At 40.8% G+C, this 21243-nt stretch overlaps 1 protein-coding gene and 2 long non-coding RNA genes across 7 annotated transcripts in view; 1 reads left to right on the forward strand and 2 right to left on the reverse strand.

The window, feature by feature from the left end:
* PTPN13 (protein tyrosine phosphatase non-receptor type 13) overlaps positions 1-1334 on the reverse strand; it is a 109066-nt gene extending 107732 nt beyond the window's left edge. The window contains exon 1 of the mRNA XM_068680525.1: positions 1192-1334. The gene's annotated coding sequence lies outside the window, so the exon portion shown is untranslated. The remainder of the gene's footprint in view (positions 1-1191) is intronic.
* Positions 1335-1368: 34 nt separating this feature from the next.
* Positions 1369-18820, forward strand: LOC137855885 (uncharacterized). Of its 5 annotated transcripts, XR_011096028.1 has the most exons (8): positions 1374-1493; positions 2370-2476; positions 4937-5109; positions 7796-7949; positions 11380-11448; positions 15924-15999; positions 17338-17441; positions 17656-18820. It is a non-coding gene; the product is annotated as an uncharacterized lncRNA (long non-coding RNA). The 5 variants fall into 5 exon arrangements; XR_011096027.1 differs by having other exon boundaries at positions 1369-1493; positions 11380-15999; XR_011096031.1 differs by having other exon boundaries at positions 1369-1493; positions 5036-5109; positions 11380-15999.
* On the reverse strand, positions 1507-11522 carry LOC137855887 (uncharacterized). Its single transcript, XR_011096032.1, has 4 exons — positions 9032-11522; positions 5222-5274; positions 4256-4344; positions 1507-1737 (listed from the first exon to the last, which is right to left on the reverse strand). It is a non-coding gene; the product is annotated as an uncharacterized lncRNA (long non-coding RNA).
* Positions 18821-21243: the final 2423 nt, after the last annotated feature.

Below are 21243 nucleotides of genomic sequence, written 5' to 3' on the forward strand. Positions count from 1 at the left end.
GACTGCTGGGTTAAATAATGAGTAACGAAACCCTACAGTCTAACTTCAGTGTATAATTTCTCTCTCGTTGTCGTTCTTTTCTTCCTTTAAAATAATGCTGTTTATGGAGAGACACGCTTGCTGGCAGGAAAAGAGGCACTCCAGCTGCAATACAAATGCCCAGTGTGAAAGCTGAACAGATAGGCATGTTTGATAGCACTAGGAGTGGTAGCAAAATCTGTTGTAACCGCGCTACCAAACAAAAGATTCTAAGACCAGATTTACTCTTTCCTCATCGGGACTTCTTGCACAAGAACCCAAATGCTCACGTTGTTTTCCTACTTGTGTCTCTGTACTGGCTGATCCCAACTCTTGCCGAAACCTCTTTAAAACATGTCTCAAGACATCCAGAGATGGACTGGTGTTGCCAGAAGAGGCCCGATGCTCAGGCTGACCACAGGCAGCAAGCTTTCTCCACAACCCTCACTCCACCAGCCTGTGCCCAAAGGAACGAGCTGGAACCAAGACACATTAAGGACTTACACATTCGGTGCCGGCCTTCCCACCTGATGATCAAACCCCAAGGAAAGCTGTGGGCTCGGACCCAGGTCCACCAAACGTGCTCCTTTCCCTCTGAAGAGGCTTCATGCACCCATGCTGGCTCCAGCCCCTGCTAGCTCCTTCCACACAGGGCTTCCAGCCTCCCTCCTCCTCATCCCGCGCCTCACTGAGGCGCCCAGACGCGGATTCCCACAACCTCCTTCACAGTTTCCCCGTTCCACACTCACTTCACATCCCACCTCCAGAACCAAACCGGTTCCCAAGCGTTTCCCCACCACGCGGGAGGGGTACGGAGGAGCAGCTCCCGGCGGTTCGCTGTGAAGTCACCGCCTTTGTTGTTCCAAACGTGCAATTTGAGGAGAATGACACCATCTCCAACAGGCGAAGAGATTACCCTGCGGTTTGCGGAGGTGGCCGCCGATTGCCGGGCGATAAGGAGCCAGCGAAACCTCCGCCGGCCGGCAGGTTCAGCCCCCGCTCCTGCCCCTCCACAGGCGCTGGGGGAGCCACAAGCGACCCCTTTTGCAGCGGGGCTGCCCCCTTCCCGGCCCCTTTTCTCCTCCCAGGGCCCTCAAAGCGAGTGGGGCTGGGACTCGGAGCCCTCCCAGCTTTGTGCAGCCTTCCTCCTCCTCACGGGGGCCGCGCACTTACCGGCCGCCTTCAGGGCGTCAGAAGCGAGGAGCCCTGAGCAGCGCTGGCGGAGCCGTGCGGCCGGCGGCGGCGGGGAGGCAGCGGGGGGAGGCCGGCAGGGCGCAGCAGCAGCAGCAGCATCTCCTCCCGCGGCGCCCCGCTCCCTCACGGCGCTGAGGGGCGGGCACGGCCACGCTCCTCCCTTCTCCTCCTCCTCCTCCTTCTCTTCTCCTCCCTTCAGCGCTGCCCGCCGCCAGCCGCCGCCCTCCTTCCCTCACGCCCCCGAGGCGGCGGGGAGCTGCTCGCACAGGCTCACGCAGGAGGTAACCTGAGGACTGGCGCAGCCGTGGCGCCGCTAACGGCAACCTGCGCTTGGCCCCAGCTGCCCTTCTCTGCCCCCCCCCCCCTTTTTTTTTATTTTATTTATTTATTTTTTATTATTTTTTTAACAGTTACCTCGGTTCTGGGTCCATAAAATGGCAGCGCTGATGCTCGACGCGCCCTGTAGGCTCTGGAGGTAGCGAAGGGAAGGTGAAAGGAGGGAGACGACCATCAGCTCCAGCATAGCTAAATTGGTCAAAAAAATAAATAAATAAAAAATTAGGCCCAGTTTTCCAACATGGCCGTTCCTTTTTAGCACGTCAGACATATTCTGGTGAGAAGGCCTGCTCAGGGAGGTGAAGTTCCCTCAGAAAGCTGCCTTCTTGACCCTGCTGAGGGCGAGGTTGGTGGCTGGAGCCATCTTGGAGCGCCTCTGAGGTGCCTCATGGCGGGCTCCTCTCAGGCAGGTAGCGTGACAGACCAGCAGCTCAGGTGCCAAAAACACCCCCGTTTCACTTCTTTCCCATAAACTTCCTTCAGAATGATGGTCAAGTGGAGGTGTTTAATTTTCTCCTGAGACATTTGTGTGGAAACGATTACTTGAGAGCAAATAAAATGCTTTGCCGTGAGTGTTTCGTCATTAAATACAAATTCCTTTGTGCTAACGGCACCATTAAGGGCTCAATATGAAAGTGAGTCTGCCATAAGTAATAGTGTCACTGACTTTGTGTAAGTCATAATAAATGTAAGAATGAATGGTAGAGCTAATTAACATTTTAAGAGACTACAGTAATCTGAGATGTTAGTTATGTAATTTAAATACTGTTTTCTTGTAATACAAGTTTCTTAAGTTGATAACTATCTATTTACATTTTAAGGTGAACTCACTATATGGTTAGACACCTCGCAAACAAGAAGAAAGCTCATTTTGGTCTCTGTACATTTATACATTTTCACAGCAAGGGCCCACCTCCTCATTCTACGGGTTAGTCTCTTACTGAGAGAAGATTTTTTATTTTTATTTTTTAAAGGATGTTGATGATCTGCAGTAGATTTTATCCCCAAACTCTGCTTCTATGCTTCAGGTCAATTTATAGTTGATAAGTTACTATATAATCTTTTTTACCTTGTTTGAAAATGGGGCATAGAAAGGTCTCTTTGTAGGGAAATGTCTTTTGCAAAGACACATTATTGCTTGAGGTAAATGTAATGAGTTAGACAGGACTTACAGATGTGTTAAAGCCCAGCCTACGTAATAAGGCAATATTACCTTCTTGTACTACAATGTCTCTGAATAAAGCAACCTCCTCCCCCAAAAGTCACCTCTCTTAAAAGACTGCAAATTTGATTGTAATTTACTTTCCTCTAAACAAGATTTAGTTCCTTGTTCTTTATCCTACTAATAAGCATCTGTTTGGGACACTGTTTTTCTTAGCCTTGTAAATGCGTGTGAATACCTTAACGATTATCTCATTAGACTATTTAATTTTTATTTTTATTTTTTAATTAACTATCTCAAACAAGGAAACTTGGAGCTTAGGATCAATGGAAAATATGATTTCCATCTTTACCTACTATGCATTTTACAGGGATGCAAATACATGAAAAGCGTTGCTGTAGCTTTAGAGACTTCTTATATCACTGACTAAAAGAAAGACGACACATTGTGCACAAAGACTGACGCCTTGGACTGTCTCCACTGTGGAAAAACGCAATGGCTTTTGTCGGGGTGGTATTTCTGTCATTTATTGTGAACGTTATGTATATTTACCAGGAAGACTGACAATGCCAGCACTTAACTTAATAGATTCCAGAGCGTGACTTTTTCCTTAGCTGTTCAGAGGAAGTTTCTATGCTAGCCACATCTACAAAACTTTAACTTCTGCACAGAGTATCTGGCAAATAAATATACCCCAATTATTCCACCTCAAACCCTTGCATCGTTTACTCAGTGCTTTTGCATAGCGTAGTACATCATTGCCTAGAAAAAAAGATGCCAAATCACATTATTTGTTCTTCTTGTTGAAACCTCCTTAATAAACAGGTGTGCCTTCCTATATGTCTCAACTGGGGGAGTCAAGAGCACCTCCATGTTCCTGGTTTGGGACATGTCTGGCCACACCTTGGCTATGTATCAGGACAAAACCTGTACATAAACCAGCACCCTCCCTTAATCTCATGCTCATGGGTAAATGGGGAGTCAAAAATTGTTTAGCATGCTCCAGTGTACTTTTAAAGGTCAGTTTAGAGGAAGACTAAGTCTAACCATGCACATTTTGCAACTAACGAAAACCATTTAAAAGGAAAGCCTAACTGAGCTGCATCTTAGGGCAATTCACACACAAGTTCTTGGTCAGCAAAGCACCTTCTTTTTTACTTAGACTCTGTGATGTGTTGTCCTTGCAGTATCGGAAAGATCCTAAACAACTGAACTGAGTGGCTGAGAAAGAAGCAGCAAAAAGAAATACATACAAGAAAGATTAAATCTCTGAGAAGGATCAGATTTAAGTGCAGTGACTGTCTGGGATTTTCAAAAGTGACAATTAATTCTGGGCGTCTCCCAGTTCTGGTGCCCAAACAGGAACCTATTTTCCAAAAGCACTCAACAATGGTGTCTGAAGTTTGGCAGCTTCATGCACAAATCCCTTTCAAAATGTTAGCCATTTTTATATTCTTCAGCTAAATGACAATCAAGGGACAGAGCTACAAACATCTGATGAGGCTGAATGCCACTGTGAGAAAGAAAGTAATTTAGGCTCCCTACCTGTAATGAAACCTTCCTTGTAGGCAGATGCCAAAGAGATTTCAAGTGTGCTCACAGGCTCTACAGCAGTACAATTGCAGAAAAGAGACCTGAAACATATTTGGGATTATAGTTACGTATGTACCAGCTAAGAAAAAAAAATAGATTTTACTAGGAAAATCTCTCCTATGGTAAGTCTTACAGCTCTCAAGGATAATCTTGGAGAAAATCTAATATTCAGAATCTAATTAGCTGTAGATACTTAAAAGCAGACTGGTTGAAACAGTTGTAAATATATGGTAGAGAACAATCTTGCCCAGACAGAAACTACTTGTTCAAACAGGTCCTTCCTGCATTCAGCTTTGGAGTCTATCTTAATGAAGGTTTTGTTTGGGAATATTGCAGTCAAGAGTTAAATCAGAGCAGCGGAAGAGAGACATTAAAATGTATAGGGAGAGGAGGAGAAAAGGAGTTGTTTTTATTTGAGATTTGAAATGAGATGAAGGGTCACTGAGGCTGGGAAATGCACAAAGGCCATCCCAGACTCCAGCCTATTTGGAAGAAAAGGCTCTCGCGTAACAGTAGCGAGATTGTGTGGAAGGACAGAGCTGAGTCTAGACAAGCAGTGGGTGGGGGGAGAAAAGACAGATTTTTTTCCCAAATTGACATGTTTCTATTAATTCCATAATTAATGACTTTCAGATGACCAAATTTTAAAGGCCAGGCAGACAACTTGGATTCAGAATATTCTTTTGCTGCAGCTGTCCAAAATCTAAAAGCACTGTGTTTATCTTCACTAAGCACATCGCTCTACTGCTGCACCGCAACTTAGCATCATCCTGTGTGGAAGTGGTAGCAGAAATTTGTTGAACATGGTAAGAGCTTCCTATTTCCATTAAATGAATAATGACCTTATTTGCACAAATGCCAGCTTTATATTTTGCAGTGATCTTCGGTACTCACACGTCAACCAGAAAGCCTGCTTACCTGGTGGTAAATTCCATCATTTGGTGGTCATCCTTATTTCTGATTTTGGTGTCCTGCAAGAAAAGTTGCACAATGACAGTTTTAGTAAGTGAATCTCTGCAGGCAAACAATCTGATATGTAGATTCAGAAAAGCATTCGTGCACTTTGTTACACTTTTACACTGAGCTGTTGAGATTGAGAAGTCTAGTCACCTAAATTTTTCTGCTGAATTCTGGTGATGCCTTAGAAATGCTGTATTCCCTTTAATGGTGCCAGAATGTAATTCCATGTTCACCAAAATCTCTTCTGTCTGCAAATCTCTTAAAGGTATAGTTCTCATTTTGCATGCTGCTGTTCTCAGTTCCACTAGAGTATTTACACGGAAATCTGGGCAATTACACCAGAGTTATACTCCAGATTTATACTCATGCTACAGCAACCATAATCTGACTCCAGAGGAGATAATTTTTTCACCCGTATATGGTACAATCTACTGTCATTTGTGCTTCTACTCACATCTGTCGTAACAAGCTGTGAATTACTTTTACCAAAAACTTGCTCTTTCCTAAGAAATGCCTCTGTGTTCCTGTATAAGAAAAAGGCTTATTTTAGTATGCGTTTTTTGACTTGTACAAATACAAGGTTTTAAAAAGTCACTCATTTGCTGGGACATCTGGTTATGATGTTGTTAGGTGTTTTTTTGTTGTTGTTGTTTTCTTAATTAATCAAAATTTATATTGTCAAACTAAAGGGACTGATTTCAACTGGAGAAGCTACAGCTTTTCCACACAATTTTTGCCTACTGAATTGGGTTACTTTTAATTTTATTGGAATAACTGCATGTCTATACATTTGTGCAGGCATTGTTTCAAGACTTCACATTTACTTCCTAATTGCTTACTATCACCAAGCTGCCATGGTAATGTTACTTTTCTTGCAAGCCCTTACCAGCTAGTTTTGATCTCACAACTTATAAATCAAGGCTCTTTTTAAAGAGGTGAACTCTGCACACAGAGTACGGGGCATCCCTCTAATTCTATAAGTTTTATTTTCAGTAATACATATGTCATAGACATACCGAGTATGTCAACCACTAGTGGACTTCAGTGTGAATTGTGTGTGAACATCTGTAGGAGTTCCACATTGACTCTGGTGATTAAAATAATTACATTTTTCATGTGGATCATTTTAAGAAACTTCTTTCCTAGTTGTATTTAGCTTCATTACATTGCTTCTCCTAATGGCATTTTACTGCTTTGCTAACTGGAAATTATTTTGAAGTATGAAGCAGTATGTTGGACAGCCTGTGCTTTTTATGTTGCTCTTGTACTATGTATTTCTAGAGCTGGAAAGCTTAACAGAATGCATAACAGTCATTAACCCTAAAGAGAAATTTCTTCAGTATCCCCTGGTCATAAATTACTTTTAGAACAGAGATGGAAAACAGCTTGCAATAGAAACACACCCTTGGAAAAGTTTCTGCTTTCTAAAAGCCACATTATTGTCTAATACCTTGTGAAGGGAACACTTGACGGTGTTCGTCAAGAGTTAATGAAGTACTTAATTTTCACTTCTGACTTTACAGTTCCAATTGTATCATTTCATGTGTCATTGTATGCATGATAATATTCTCACATCTGTAGCTCCTGCCTCTTGAAACTTTCAAAGCAGTTCCTACACTAATATAATAAATCTCACATAAGGTAAGGTAGTACTATTCACATTTCCAAAGAGGAAGAACCCAGGCGTGACCTGACATTTTCTGGGTTACACAGGAAACCCAGTGCAAGGCAGTGGCACTCGAGATGATGTGTTTTGACTTCCACTCTCATGCTCTTCCTACAGAAGATCTGGTAGTCCAGAAGGAATCTGCCTCCTGCTTAATTGCTGGTAGGTTTTCTTCTGGCTACACATAGCAGTAGTTACTCATCTGTTTTCACTTCCCTACCTTTCATAATACGTCCTGTGCTACTTTGAATATAAAACATACCCTTTTCTCCCTGCAACTGTGGAGATCTCAGGTAGAAGACTGTCTTATTTAAATTTCAAAGGGCTTCTTTGTAAACTACTTCCTTATGGTGGAACCACGAGTTTATCCTTTTAAATAAAATCTTTACGCAGCACATTTATAAATTACAGGGCATTGCATGCAAGGAGCATTTCAGGCTACATTTGCAATAGAACCTAGTGCATAAAGGCAGAGTCAGCATGCAAAAACGTTCTGATTTTTTGAGCAACTTTTATCGTTCTGAGTTTGAAACTCTTTAGCTTGACACCAATGTAACCAGTTTACCAATGCCACCTAAGAAAATCAAAGAAACCGTACCTCATTCTCTTTGGCAGCTTATATTTTAAAGAATCCAAGCATAAAATGTTCCAGGTATACTTATCACATGACTAATTGCAGTAACTACTTTTCAGTCATGGAATGGATCTGATGTCAATTACGTTCAGTCTTTGTCATTAAACATGCCATGATAGCTGGATGCATTAATGCAACAAATAACAATATACAGTGAACCAATGCAATGTCACATGGTGCTACCTTCCCTTTTATAGCATCATCAAGCCCTTTATCCATCCTCTTTTCTCAGGCAACAACGGCATACCGACAGAGCTCCTCTTTCCTCAGACAACGGCAGTCCATAGCACAGCATCAACACTGAACAGAGACTGAGGCTGTATAACAGCAAAACCACCAAATGCTCCTGTACCACCCATCTGGGACAGCACACACACCCTAAAGAGGTAAGAATTCAGGCCATAGCTGCTCCTTCTGTCTTGTTACCACCAGTGCAAAGAACAATCTCATTCTAAAATGATAGTTCTCAAAGGAGTTTTTTCAAGTGTTCAATTTCAAGTGTTTAAGCAGAAAACACATTTTTTTTTTCCTTCTGTTTCTTGTACTAGGATTTGGTTGCGTTGTCCACATCTCTTTGAAATTTATCACAGTGCAGGGAGACAGAAAATAATTGTGCCCCAAGAAACACGCACTTACCATGAACACAAAATATATCAATGGGATATATTCAAATCATAGCATGCCGTGATCATAAAGCATAACCACATTACCAGTCAGAGCTGGAGGAAAGATGTACAGAGGTTGTCATTAATGGAGTGCTCTTATTACTTGGACCACATGAGTACAAATAACATGTAGTACCCTGTGATGCATATTGTAGTGGATCTGCTTGAGGTCAGAAGAGGGAAACTGCCATTACTTCTGGAGAAAAAAAATGCCATTTGTTTTTCCACGACATATTTTCTGATCCTCATGTAGCAAAGGTTCTCCATTGATAAGTACTTTGACAACTTCAGGATGAACAGACTATTTTCAGGCTTAGAAACAGAGCAGTAGTACATTTTCTAGTTATTGCATTTTTCTGTCCTGCTAAGGACTATGCCTTGCATAGTGATAGACCATTTCTGTAACAGCTCCGGCTTTCCCTGACTACACATATTTTCATGTTCTGCCATTGCATGCAGTCCTTATTTCCTTCATTTCACCCCAGCTCTGAACTTTTCGTATACCTGGACAGAGGTTGTTCTTTGTTAGTGCAGACGCTTTGCACTTTCTGCAGACCATCAGTAGCAAACGGTCCTCTCGAGATTCAGTGCTAAGGATTTTGGAGAACCAGAGCTCAACACCAACGTGGTAGGCAGCAGTTATCCCGCAACAGAGAGTTTGCTGTAAATAAAAGCAGGGTGTGAGCTGTCACAACCTTGACTGCTCCTGCTCTCAGGCCAAATGGGGACATCCTTCTGTGTGAGTGGACTGTAATTAGCCAGAAATGAACTGGGAAAGTTGACGAAGGTTAATTTATACATACCTTTAATGCTGTGAGGCTTCCCTGTGAAACAGTATTTGTCCAGCATTCTGAAAAGTGCTAGTACATGAAGGAGTTGTCATCATTGAAAGACCCTGGTGAGTCTTGACTTGAAGTCTCATAGATGGAGGCAGAAGCTGGCCAGCTTTCATTCAACCAGTAGAACAAAAAAAAAAAAAGGAGAAACATTAAAACAATAGGGGAAAAAAAAAAAGTGAAACAAAATGTCTAGCACGCTCTATTAGTTTCCTGTTAAAAAATAAAAATGAAAACCAAGGGGATGCATGCAAACTCACTGTGACCAAGTCTGTTATTGACTTACCTGCTTAACATGACAGTTCAAAATGAAGCTTCAGATAAGGGGGCTTTGAATCTGCAGCCTTTCGCTAGATGTGTTTGGGGGGAAGGAAGTCTTTTCTATTACAGGAAACTATTTGGCATCAATTATTTCCTTTACCACTTTTAAATAGAAGTATTGTCTCCAAGGCTTATCATATGCAGACTTAGACAAGCGAACTTAACCATATATTACGTACACGCAGGCAACAAAGTAGGAAAGAATGTAATTTTCATTTTTTATTTTAATCTAAACGAGCTTATAATTGCTAAATAGCTGTAGGAATAACATTATATATGAAATCACCAGAGGAGAGTAGCCACATTTTTAGGCTGCCTAAGAGTGGACGTCAAAACTTGAATTATGGAAAATAAGTTTATCAGGAGTCACTGAAAATTTGAAGAACTTTTCCCTCTTCCTATAGAAATATATTGGTATTTTTAAAAATAGCACTGGTATGGCTGCCTTATACCAATAGGAACAGTGTATTTTATATAAGCAAGCCTGACATTCTTTTATACAAGAGACTTTTTTTTTTTTTTATCCAGTGGTGCCTTTATCACATCATAGATTTTCCTTTTCCTAAAAAGAAGCAGATGTGACATTACATGATTTTATTACCAATCAGCTATCTTCTTTTTGACAGTAGGCTAGTTTCTGCTGCAGTGCTCAAGAAACATACCTGGTAAGTAGAACAAGTCTGAAAACTGAAAGTACATAAGCTCAAAAGTTGCCAAAGTATTTAGCTGGAGAAGTCTGCCCTCTGTTTTGTGATTCTGCAGCATGTAAATTGTGAAGTTATTTTCTAATTTGTCTGATCAGTTGTGTGCATAAATAAACATGAGCCTGAAGACGGCTGATGTATGTTCAAAACAAGTATTGTTTACTTATTCAGTCTTTGGAATTATTCAAGCAGACTAAGTGACTGCACACCCAAGTCAAATGCTGTGGTTTCTGCTCCATGAGTAGACAACCCAAATTTGGGGGCTAAAAGCAGATGTACCTAGCAATTGAGAAAAAAATATATATATTGCTTGTTGTGCTCTAAATCTGAGTTCACCAATAATTACTGTGCATAAAATAGTACTCAGAAGAAAAGTACTTGAGCAGAAAAACAAGGGAAAATCAAAGCAATCTCAGTAAGTGATTTGGAAAACGCGGAAAAAAGGGAATTCCTTCCAAAATTCCACTGTATGGGGAAGGATTTTTTCCTACAAAGTCCTTTAGTTAGAGTTATCCTTGTGTTTCAAGGGCAGAAATAACACACACAAAAAAGCATAGGGAGGTCTTCATAAATTGAAAAATACCGTATGCATGAACCACTAACTCATCAGCAGGCATTTGGGCTGTATGCATTTACTTTCTCTTGACCCACTGCAGTCCAGTTCCTGGTCCAGGAGACTTCACTGAAGCTGACTGACTGACAATTGGTGTCCCCAACACAGCAACATCATCATCTGCTTTTGAAACTTACCCTCAGAAGAAAAGAGACTTACCCCTCGCAGTAGCAGATGACTTGATTTTTGACCTTGAAAATGTCATATCAGTTTTTGTTTCCTTTAAGAGCATTTGTATACACCACTGCAAGTGCCATTATTCCATTTTCCTAACTAGTACTTACAATGTTCGTGTACGTTATTAAACACAGGGAGTGTGGCTAGAAATATTCGGTTCTAGAAAATGAAATGCAATGAAGGGAGATGTTGCAAGCAAGAACATTTACTGATGCTGCCATAAATACGCTGAAGTCAGTGGAGCTGCACTGATTAACTGTACCTGCTAATGCTCCGAGTGAAGTCCTTGTTACCTTGTTGGGTAATTATTACCAACAGGGGGTCCAGAGGATATTTTTTTACTGCACTGTTGAAGTGCTTTCTATTCCAGAATACTGGCCAAGCAGTAATCCTGAAACAGCTATTTTAGAATACTGCCCACTTAGGACTGGCTTGACACTGTACATACTCTTGTGTAGCCCAAGAACACACTTCACTGCACAACTACTCTCTTTCCACAGATGGTTTAAGAAATCTGAAACTCATCTGACTTTGTTGGCGTTGTCTTGGCCATGCTGCAGAACTGAAAGGTATTCTTTACACACGGGACTGTGGTCGGATGCACGTTGTTCTGCCCTGGAAAAAAACAAAGCAGCTGCCTTTTCACCCTGGACATTTTTTCTCTGACTGTTAAAACAAATGATGAACAAAATCAGAAATGCACATGGATTTAGCATGTTACTGAATCTTTCAGTCTGTTTTGCCATCTGTATGCGTGGGTGTTGGACTGTTTTATATTTTGGATAATACCCTCTGAGTATTTGCAGTGGAACAGTACCTTCTTGGCACAGTTGTCATGCCATAAGCATGCACGCTGTGACCAAAACCCCTGGCTCCTTCAAAACATCAGAACAGACAGCCTTCTGGAATAGCACAGTTCTCACCAAAATCAAGGTCCCGTAATGTTATTTAAGTAAACAGATGAGCATGGCTGAAAACTTGGAATTTACCACTAAGCAGAAAGGCTTGTCGAGGAAAGCGCTAGATTGTTACCATCCCAACATGCACTGTGTTTGTATCAGCCAAACCTTTAACAGATACCCCATTTTTGGAAGCCTCCTCTTCCCTTCTGCCCTGCAGAATTACTTGTTTAGAGTGAAACATGAGAAATTCTGACATCACTGTGAAATGTTTATACATCAATTTTCTTTGGACTAGCTTTGACTTTCTTTATAGATACATTTACTTTCAGTCTCTTGCTATTCTGCACAGCTCAGCGTTCAGAGTTGAATTAAACAATAACAACTCTCAACTCTATTTATTCCATGCTGTAGGAATGTAATTAATCTTTTTATATTGATAATAAATTAATATTCTGCTTTACAGGTTCTTAAATACAGGGAGGCCTGTGCAAATTTTAATTCAGACTGGGTGCAGGATAATAAAAAATTGCATCGTGACCATAGCAGAAGTTCCTTAGTGGACATCTTATTATCCCTGGTTTTGACATTTTCTTATTCTTTATAAAACAGATGGAGGAGATGCAGATGTTTAGTGTTCTGCACATGCTTTTGAATGGAGATGCAGCCTTCTGAGGAAGTTAAGTTGTCAGTTTAGGAAGCTGCATTTTGAAGTTATGTGTTTAGGGTTTGTTTACAGATAGCCGGTCCTGATTTGTAGCATTTTCAGTAAGACATGAGGAGTTACGGGGCGCTGACAATAAGAAAAGAGCAGTAGCATTTATGCAAGTGGCAAACTTCAATGTGTGGCAGCACTCTTAAGACAGTAAAATGGGAGCACACAATAGATAACAAAATGGGCATCCTGACAGCCTAAATATATATCAATGCAATGTCACTTTTTAAAACCATAGGATTTATTTTATCAAAGTCTAATGTGTTTTGGACTTCATTCCATAAAACTTAATTAAACTTCTATCGCCTGAAGGAAAATCCTGACGGTGTTGAAACTTCAGATGCTGTTGGAAAGGGGATGTTTCACCCTTATCTAGTATCCTAAATAAAATTGCAAGAAGACTAGCGTCCAGGATACAGCATGAAAAGCACTTTGCTTTTTATCAGAGTACCTTCCCATTTCTGTTTTAATTTAATCTGTCAATAAATAAAGGTTACAGCTTTATATAAAACTGTGAGCAATCTCTAGAGTAAAAACAAAGTTTTTCCTCAGGGCTGTGGTTGCAAATTGATTTGAGTAATTAGAGAAACAGTTGTAATCCACGTACTAAAGGATAGCTAATATTTTTATGCTGTTCTTGAATACCTAAGTATTAGAAAAAAAAACTAATTAATCCTGGCAGCAAATTCAGTATATTCGATCAACATATTACTCAATCTTCAACTGAAGTGAAGGAAGTAGCTGAAAACCTTGTCATGTCTAATGCTCACCACCACCCAGAGTACCTGCACAATACAGAGTCATAGAACTGCATTGCGTCCAGTATCTCTGAATTACAAGGCAGAAATTTTTTATTTGCTTGGCTATTCTCCTGTGGGCAATCCCCAGACATGGTTGTGCTGCGTTTGATAATAATAGTACTCTTAAAGAGGTGGTGTTCATGAGGTAAAAGTCTATAAAGCAGCCCATACTATGGCTCAGATTTCAAAGACTCGCTTTTATTTTCATTCATACATGGAGTATTTATTCATACGGAGGAACTTTAAAATCTATACAGTGTCCTTCCTCCCCCTCCCTTCTAAAAATATAACTAATACAGGACAGGAGACATAAATAAGAGATTTCCTGAAATGAGTTTACTTGTCTGAAAAGTCTGGTGGTACTTGGAGTGGAAGTTCCAGGAGCTGGGAGCAGAGAAGAGGATGGGGCTCTCGCACTCTTACTGCACCGCTCTAACCTCCCTCTCAGGCCAGAAAAAAATCAGTTACAATCAATACTAACAAAAAACAAGCCAAAATTGCTTCAGTTGCTACTTCTTCAGTTGTTTTCCAGAAAAGAATTACATTTAGTCTCAGCTGTTAAACAGTTTCTTTCTCTGCCTCCATCTGTATATAAAGTTTGACCTTGATGCTGACCTCCTTCTGCCAGATTTCCTCTTAGGCAGTGGAGGAGGTTTTGCCTGAACATGGGTTAAACTTTAAAGGGTACGAGTACACACCCTGTACTTTTATCACCGTCATGTTAGTCCTTTTAATTGCTATTTTAAGTCCTGCTCAGTTGAAGAATAGTAATTTTCTTTCCCAGACTCGGAGCTGCCTGCCTCGGTCTTTTAGGTTTGAAACGATCTGGATGGGTAGGTGAAATCTGTATGAGTTTGTTTGCGGAGGCCTCCCTCCCACGGGCAAACCAAAGACCAGTTCTTAGCCTCTGTGACAAAAAAACATTCCAGTTCACATTACTGAGCCCCAGGGAAAACATCATATGTCAACTGAAGCAAAACCTGCAAGTCGAATTATCCGACATCAAAGGCTACTACCCCCACACCAGCAATTGCTCTCAGAAATCTGTGCAGAGACAGAGTCCTCCTGCCATGGAGAGAAATGCTAGGGAGTCCACTGCTCCTCTGCAGCGCAAACCCATGTGCCTGTGTTTCAGGGGCACTAATCTTACACGAAGTCACAAAAGCCTGGCACTACAGCAGCACGCGTGTTATTGAACCCGGCCTCTGCTTTGGTATTATTTACATCCAATTGCTACAGTAAGACCATTCCCAATTAGCAGGTATTGCTTTGTTCTGTTGTGCTTGCTAAATGAGGTATTTCCTAAAAGAGTGATGGCTGTAGCCAGCACAGCTGTCAGGCAGTCATTCATCAGTTCAAAACGCTGAACACAGCATCAGAGCTGGATTACTTACACTGTCAGGGCTGTTTCAGCCGGCTGCTCAACAGTCCAGTAGCGTATCAGTTCATTAGTCCTGATTAATTGCACAGCTTGGCTGAAACTATAGTCCCACATTCCTTAACAACCTGCTTTATTTTCTTTCAACATAAAAGCCCCTAAAAGAAAAATCCAAACTCTTCTCGCATGAAGACTTGAGTAATTGCAAAAAAGCCACTAGAGTAGATTAGTTTGTTACTACTATTGAGACAACCAAACTCCTCCGTAGTGAAAGAATGAAAGGAAAAGAATGTAAAATATCCTCTGCAGTGCAGTGACCTGGGGGCAAGCCTATTGCCATGTTTCAGTGCTGTGGAAAAAAGAGAAAAGGCAAGCCATTGTGCCAAAATGTTTCCAGGGATATTTCTCCAAAACACCACACTAATTTAAAGCAACTGCTGCCTATATACGACATCATTTACTCTCTTAAGTAGCCTTTGAGTATATTCAGCATTGTGATAAGAGTTACTGAAATATGAAACACACACGCTTGTAATTCATACTTAAAAACCTGATACAAACTCATTGCTTGGCTCAGGACTTAGTAGATTCCAATTTACAAAAATAAATTTGTCGGGATATCTGGAAAAATTGATTGCAGTTTTTGAGGTAGTTGATACTGCTCTGACTGCTGCTCTTCCATTTAATTTTCTTTTGTGGAAAACAAAGAAACAAGCAAGCAAACAAACAAAAACACCTCATGTGCACTTAATATATTGTGTAGCTATTACCTGCATATTAACTAAATATCACCTACGTATTTTTTTCTTGACTTGCAATACTTCTTAAGGGCAAAGTAACAGGAATTTAGATGTAATCATAATTTTAAGCAGTTCCTCTGACATGGTTAAGTGAGAGATGTGGTAATTACTGACTGCTATTATCTTTAAGAGGGCTCATTTCTTAAGCTGACAGAGTAGCCCCTAATAAGGAAACGCACTAGACCTTAAAACCAGAAGATACAAACTGCATCACTTGTCAAGATTTATGGTTTCTAGAATATTATACTGTTTACGCTGTATGGGACCATCAGGCTCAACTGTACAAATCTTGAGGAAAGCTTAGCTGAAATTAGTATTACTCACAGTAGTCAAGTCTGATTTCTTTGAACTTCAGTCTGCCACTCCTGACTGTTTCCACTGCTACAAGAAGTTGTTACAAGGAATAATTAGTAGTACGTTAAGGTTGACCTCTGTATGTTTTGTGGTACTAGGAGCAGTCAACAAACGTTGTTCCTGGATAACAAGACAGATGTTACTGCATTACACACCGCACTGGGCATAAGACCGGTCAGTCTCTAAAGCCACTAAACACAGGAAACATGGACTCAATGACAGATTGATATACCATGGTGTTTAGTTTTTTTTTTTTTAAATATATAATTTTTAGAAAAAGTTACCATTTAAGATATGTATTTACTCTTTTCTCCTAAGTTTCCAGTTTCACTATATATATATTTTTAATCTATATTGCCTCGTGAGTATAGCTGGAGTGGCTGGAGACAGCCCATACAGCACCAGGGCAGAGCTCACCAAAGACGAGTCTTCAGAGAACAGGAAGCTGAGATGAGCAACAAATCCTTGTTTGGGAATTGCTTTGTGTTAAGTATAGTAATTTAACCAGAAAAAGGTTCTGCACAGATCCCAAAAGGTATTGGGTTAAGTCAGAAAGCTCTGTTGTTAATGTTACCAGAAACTGCACACATGGTATGGTTCAGAGAAAGCCCATCTGTAAAAGTGGATATAAAAAGACAAACAAAACCCAAACAACTGGAGCAGAGATTTGTGGTTAAAAGAACTTAGCACAAAGCCATTTCCCTGCATGACAGCAGTGTCTCATTATACTGCTGCCTCGTGGCTGAGCTAACTAAAGGGAAAAGATGCTCGCTTACCTAGCACATCTATTTAGCTATATCTTTGGAAATTATCTTGGAAGAAATTTTTGTTGTGTAATTTCAGTTTGGATGCAGACCAGACAGTTGAAAATTCTTAAAACATAATTTCTTTTGTTATTTTTTTTTTTTGGTGGACTGTTACTTCAATAACTCCAAATCATGTTGTAGAGACCAATGATGGCCAAATCTACCCACACACAGAACTGGCTCAGTGCCACAATCACCTACTGCTCAGCTGAGCACCTTGTTGTTATCTCGTACACTAAAGGGAGGGGTTTACACACTTTCATACACAGCTTTTATTGGAAAACAAAAAATAATGAAAACTTACTGAAAATGTAGAACTAGCTTTGTCCAAGAAATGCTCCAGACCATCAAGTACAGGATGAACTGTCCAAGGTCAGTCTGGCTGGAGAAGAAATGCAACAAGCAGGTGATTTACATGCTGAAGGGCTCACTGAATTTGGCTCACCACGGAGCCTTCAGCACATTTGCCTTTAGGTGGCACTCTTTGCTTGTATCAAGCATTTTCCTTGATCGAGGGAGCAGCTGTGTCTATACAGCTCTGCAAACATCACGTTCAGGGGAGTAAGATGAGTGCAATGTCAGCCTAGGATAGGGGATCTCATCCCACAAAGCAGAAGCTGGAACGACCATGGCTGTCATCCTCTGCCAGCTTTAAAAAACTGTTTGTACTGCACACTCTTGATTTATTTTTTTTTCCCAACTGCAGGATGGTCCAGTGAGCTGTTGCAACTAAGTGAAAAACTGATGCAGAACTGTAGTCCCTCTGGATTTGGTATTACGCAGCGGTGCCAGTGAATTTTTGCAGTAAAAGTGAGTTGTTTACATTAGTCTCAGTGCTAACCGCTTAAAAATCCAGTGCTCAAACTGACTGACAGCTTGGTTATTCAGTCAATTTGCTAATGCTAGGAATTACGACCAAAAGAGCAATTAAAACTTAGTTCATGTTTCAGAAATCATATATAACTGTTGGCAATGAATTACTTTAGCAATAATACTGTAATTTTATTGCCCTTTCCACTAACAGTGTCTTGAGCTTGTGACAAAAGGATATCAGAAAATCAAAACCGATGAGTACAACTCCCCTGAAACCTGGCCAACGTTCTCCCACTCACCCACCTGCAGTCAGCAGCATGGTGTTGTGTTGCGGTGTTTGTCCTTTATGGTGAAAAAAACCTTATGGGATGTCTGCATGTTGCCAAAATGGAGAATCTTTCTTTACATAGAATATCGTAATAATCCTACAACTACTATGTAATAAAAATTCAGAAACACATACATTAAAAATCTTAGACGACTCATGCTCTGCGGCAGCTTTGTAGCATGCATTCCTATCTGCTACATGGTATTAAGCTTTTGAAGGGGCTTTTGGACAGTGCTCTGGCTGCTTGAAACACTGAAATGCTTTGGAATCCAGCCATGAGGTTTCGTTACTGGACTGTTTCTCCTACTGTTCACTGATTTTAAAAACAGAGTGTCATCCTTCAGCCCCCTCAGTTACTTGCTGGGCCCTACAGTACTTCCAATTTTACTGAAAAGACCTTTTGTGCACATTCCGAATTTGTCTGTGTTCAAATCCTGTTAATTCTGGACTGAGGCTGACATAAAGAATCTCCATTCCTTCTGGAACACCTACATCCACAAATTTTCTCCTGCAAGGCAGACTTCTCTGGAGAACAAATGTGGGGTGGGGACATTTAACATAACCCTTTGGTGAGCTACCTCCAAACCACAACTTCGGTTATTTGACTACTTTGGGTCATTATTCATATATAAAAAGGAACAGAACCAAAAAGTGAATCCTTATTCTAGCTGTGATCACGTGAACTTCTGAAAATACTCCAAACAAATCTTTTCCCATCCAAAATGATGCAATGGAACTGAAAAGGTAAAGCTACTCCAAGAGCAGGAGCATCACCTAGACAATGCTGAGGACAAATCCAGCAAAGAATGGGCGTAAATTTATCTTCCAAAACAAATAATAAATGTGTTATTCTTTATGAACACTTGATGACAGATCAAGGCTTAAAAAAGTTCATAGTTATCTGCAGTCAATTTCTTAATCACTATAATAGCTTAATCCTGCAACAGCAGACAGGTCTTTACCTAGCTTGGGTTAAATGCAGGAATGGGAGATTGTATAGCTTTCCACCTCTTTCACATGTTAACTCATTAAACATTTTCAAAAACTGGACTGTTTTGTTGTGGCAGCTACTCCTTCGCAATTTCTGTCTCATGAGTTAGTAGGAATCCAAGATAATTCACCTTCTTCTCCAGCGTTACACATGAAGTAGAGGTGGGAATAATTCATGTTTCATATTTAGCCAAGAAACACGTTAAATGTCCCATTGTTAGTTCCAGGCTAATGACACTAGAAAGGCTAAAATCTGGAAGATTACACCCCCTGTGATGAGACTTAGTTAACAAAAACAGCAGTCTGTCCACTAAATAGCCATATTCAGAGAGCCAGCTGTTTTCTCCAGCACCCTAATTGCTATTCCACAACTAAGTGCACCTGGAATGTGGACAGAACATCACAGAGAAGCATCAAGAACAACCAACACTTACTCCTACCCTGCAGTCCATTTTAAACTAAGATGGATACATCAGCAAATGAGTATTAATTTAAGCATCTAAACTTCCTCCCTCACTCCCTACACTGTACTCATAATCATGTTTTCTAGGAGGCATGGCAGATTTGTAATTCAGGCTCCACGCTGTGCAGTTAACAGGGGCTTGGGAGAGCACGAGGAAATTAAGATCACCTCGGTGTTTATCAGTGTGGACTTGGGGAGAGCCTGGGCCACAGGACAGTGAATGAAGCTGATGACAGTTTTGCTCTTTAATCATCAGGGCACAGAAACGTAGCTAACACTGAGCAACCCCCAGCAAAGGGCTCCACACAGAAGAAAAAATCTTCAACTTGATCATCGAATTAGAAAATGACTAACATGCAGCGCACAGCAGCCATACATTCGGTAAAGGAATGAGAACTGGGCCCAGTGTGTTTAAATAGGCTGCCTAACACCACAGTGGTTCATCACTTTGAGCACAAAGGTAGTTCACTGACCTTCATCCCACTCATCTGCATCAAGCGGAGGGAGAGGAGAGTTTGCAGGAGCCGTCCAATCTCCAGCCTTCAACTCTGCTTCAGCACAGATGATTCCGTGGACTTGCTGCAGCTGGTCAGCGTGTAACACACACTACCTCTTACCAAGCAAGTAATGATTAGGCTGTCACCGCAACCGACTGCAGGAGAAAAATTCCAAGGCTGGTGTGTTGCTAAAAAGGTACTTTGGTTTTATACCAACGGGTACTCTAAGAGGCCTGTCCTGTTCAAATTTAACTCCAGATTTTCTGGAATTTAGGACTCTGGGTTTATGTAAAAATAAATCACAGTCACAGCTTCAGATAGGGATTCAATGAAGCATATATAACTGAAATATGATCATAAAAATTCTGACTCCCAAAAGGGCAACCTCTTAAAAAAGAGGAATCTTGATTTGTCTCAAATGGCACCCAGTGAAACCAAAAAGCTGTTCCCTATCTTCCTCATTTTGCAGTAGGAATCACAAAGCCCAAATTTCCTTGTTACTGGAAGCCAGAGGTTTGTATTACATTTAATTTAGCCACTCTCGGCATACACAAATAGGGGAAAAATAAACCTTGAAAAGTCTCCTGTTTTAGCAAGTCAGAGCAAAAATACCAGCTCTGCACAGTATGTTTGAAAAGCTATTTAGCTACAAACCTTAACAATTTCTCCCTTTATAGTGCTTACAAGGTACTTGAATTCCCTCTTTTATATAGCCCTCCCCAGACCACTTTGCTTTGACAGAAGACTGTGTTTTTGTTTTGTTTTTCAATCTCATGATAAATCCAAACATAATCCATTGTGTATTATGGTTTGACTTACTTGGAGATAAAACAGGGCACAGATAGCTTGTGCAAGAAGGGAGAAAACCAGCAGTGTTTTCCAAAAGGCAGCACCTCTCACCTTTCTGTTCCTTTTCACTTGAAGCATAGTGCAGTATCATTAACTTCTCACCTTTGTGCTCCTTTTCACTTGAAGCAGAGTGAAGTACTTTTAACTCTGTGAAAAATCAGGCCAAGACAGGCCACAAATAACAACTACAGTTGGTATGTTGTTTTTCCTATTTTGTTGCTGTTAGTTTGATTTTGGTTTACTTTTTTTTTTTTTTTTTAATGGGGGAGAAGATGGGAGAAGGAATAAAGAGCTTTTACTTGGCTGTTTTCCTTCATTCTGTCCAGTCACCTCGTCATTTTTTTCTACATAATATTTAGGCAGTCAACCAGAGGAATAAACTCATAAGCCACTTGAAAACAGTCCGAGTCTCACAGACACTAAGGTCCCTTTACATGCCTTTAGTGCCATAATTGCTTCTTAAAATGAGCAGTGACTGCCAGGGTAAAGCCTACGGAACACATCACATGGAGCACTAACTGGTTTTGTGATCCTGGCAACTTTCACATGTTTACAGCTTGATCTGAGTCCCCTAGTGAGCACTGCAGGAAAAGCACCAAGATGCCAGGAGGACTGCATGAATGTACTTGGCCTCTTTTTCATTGATAACCCCTTATGCCATTCAAATAGGAC

The sequence above is a fragment of the Anas acuta genome, chromosome 4 (genome assembly GCF_963932015.1).
Source record: "Anas acuta chromosome 4, bAnaAcu1.1, whole genome shotgun sequence".
In the NCBI taxonomy this organism is placed as follows: domain Eukaryota; kingdom Metazoa; phylum Chordata; class Aves; order Anseriformes; family Anatidae; genus Anas; species Anas acuta.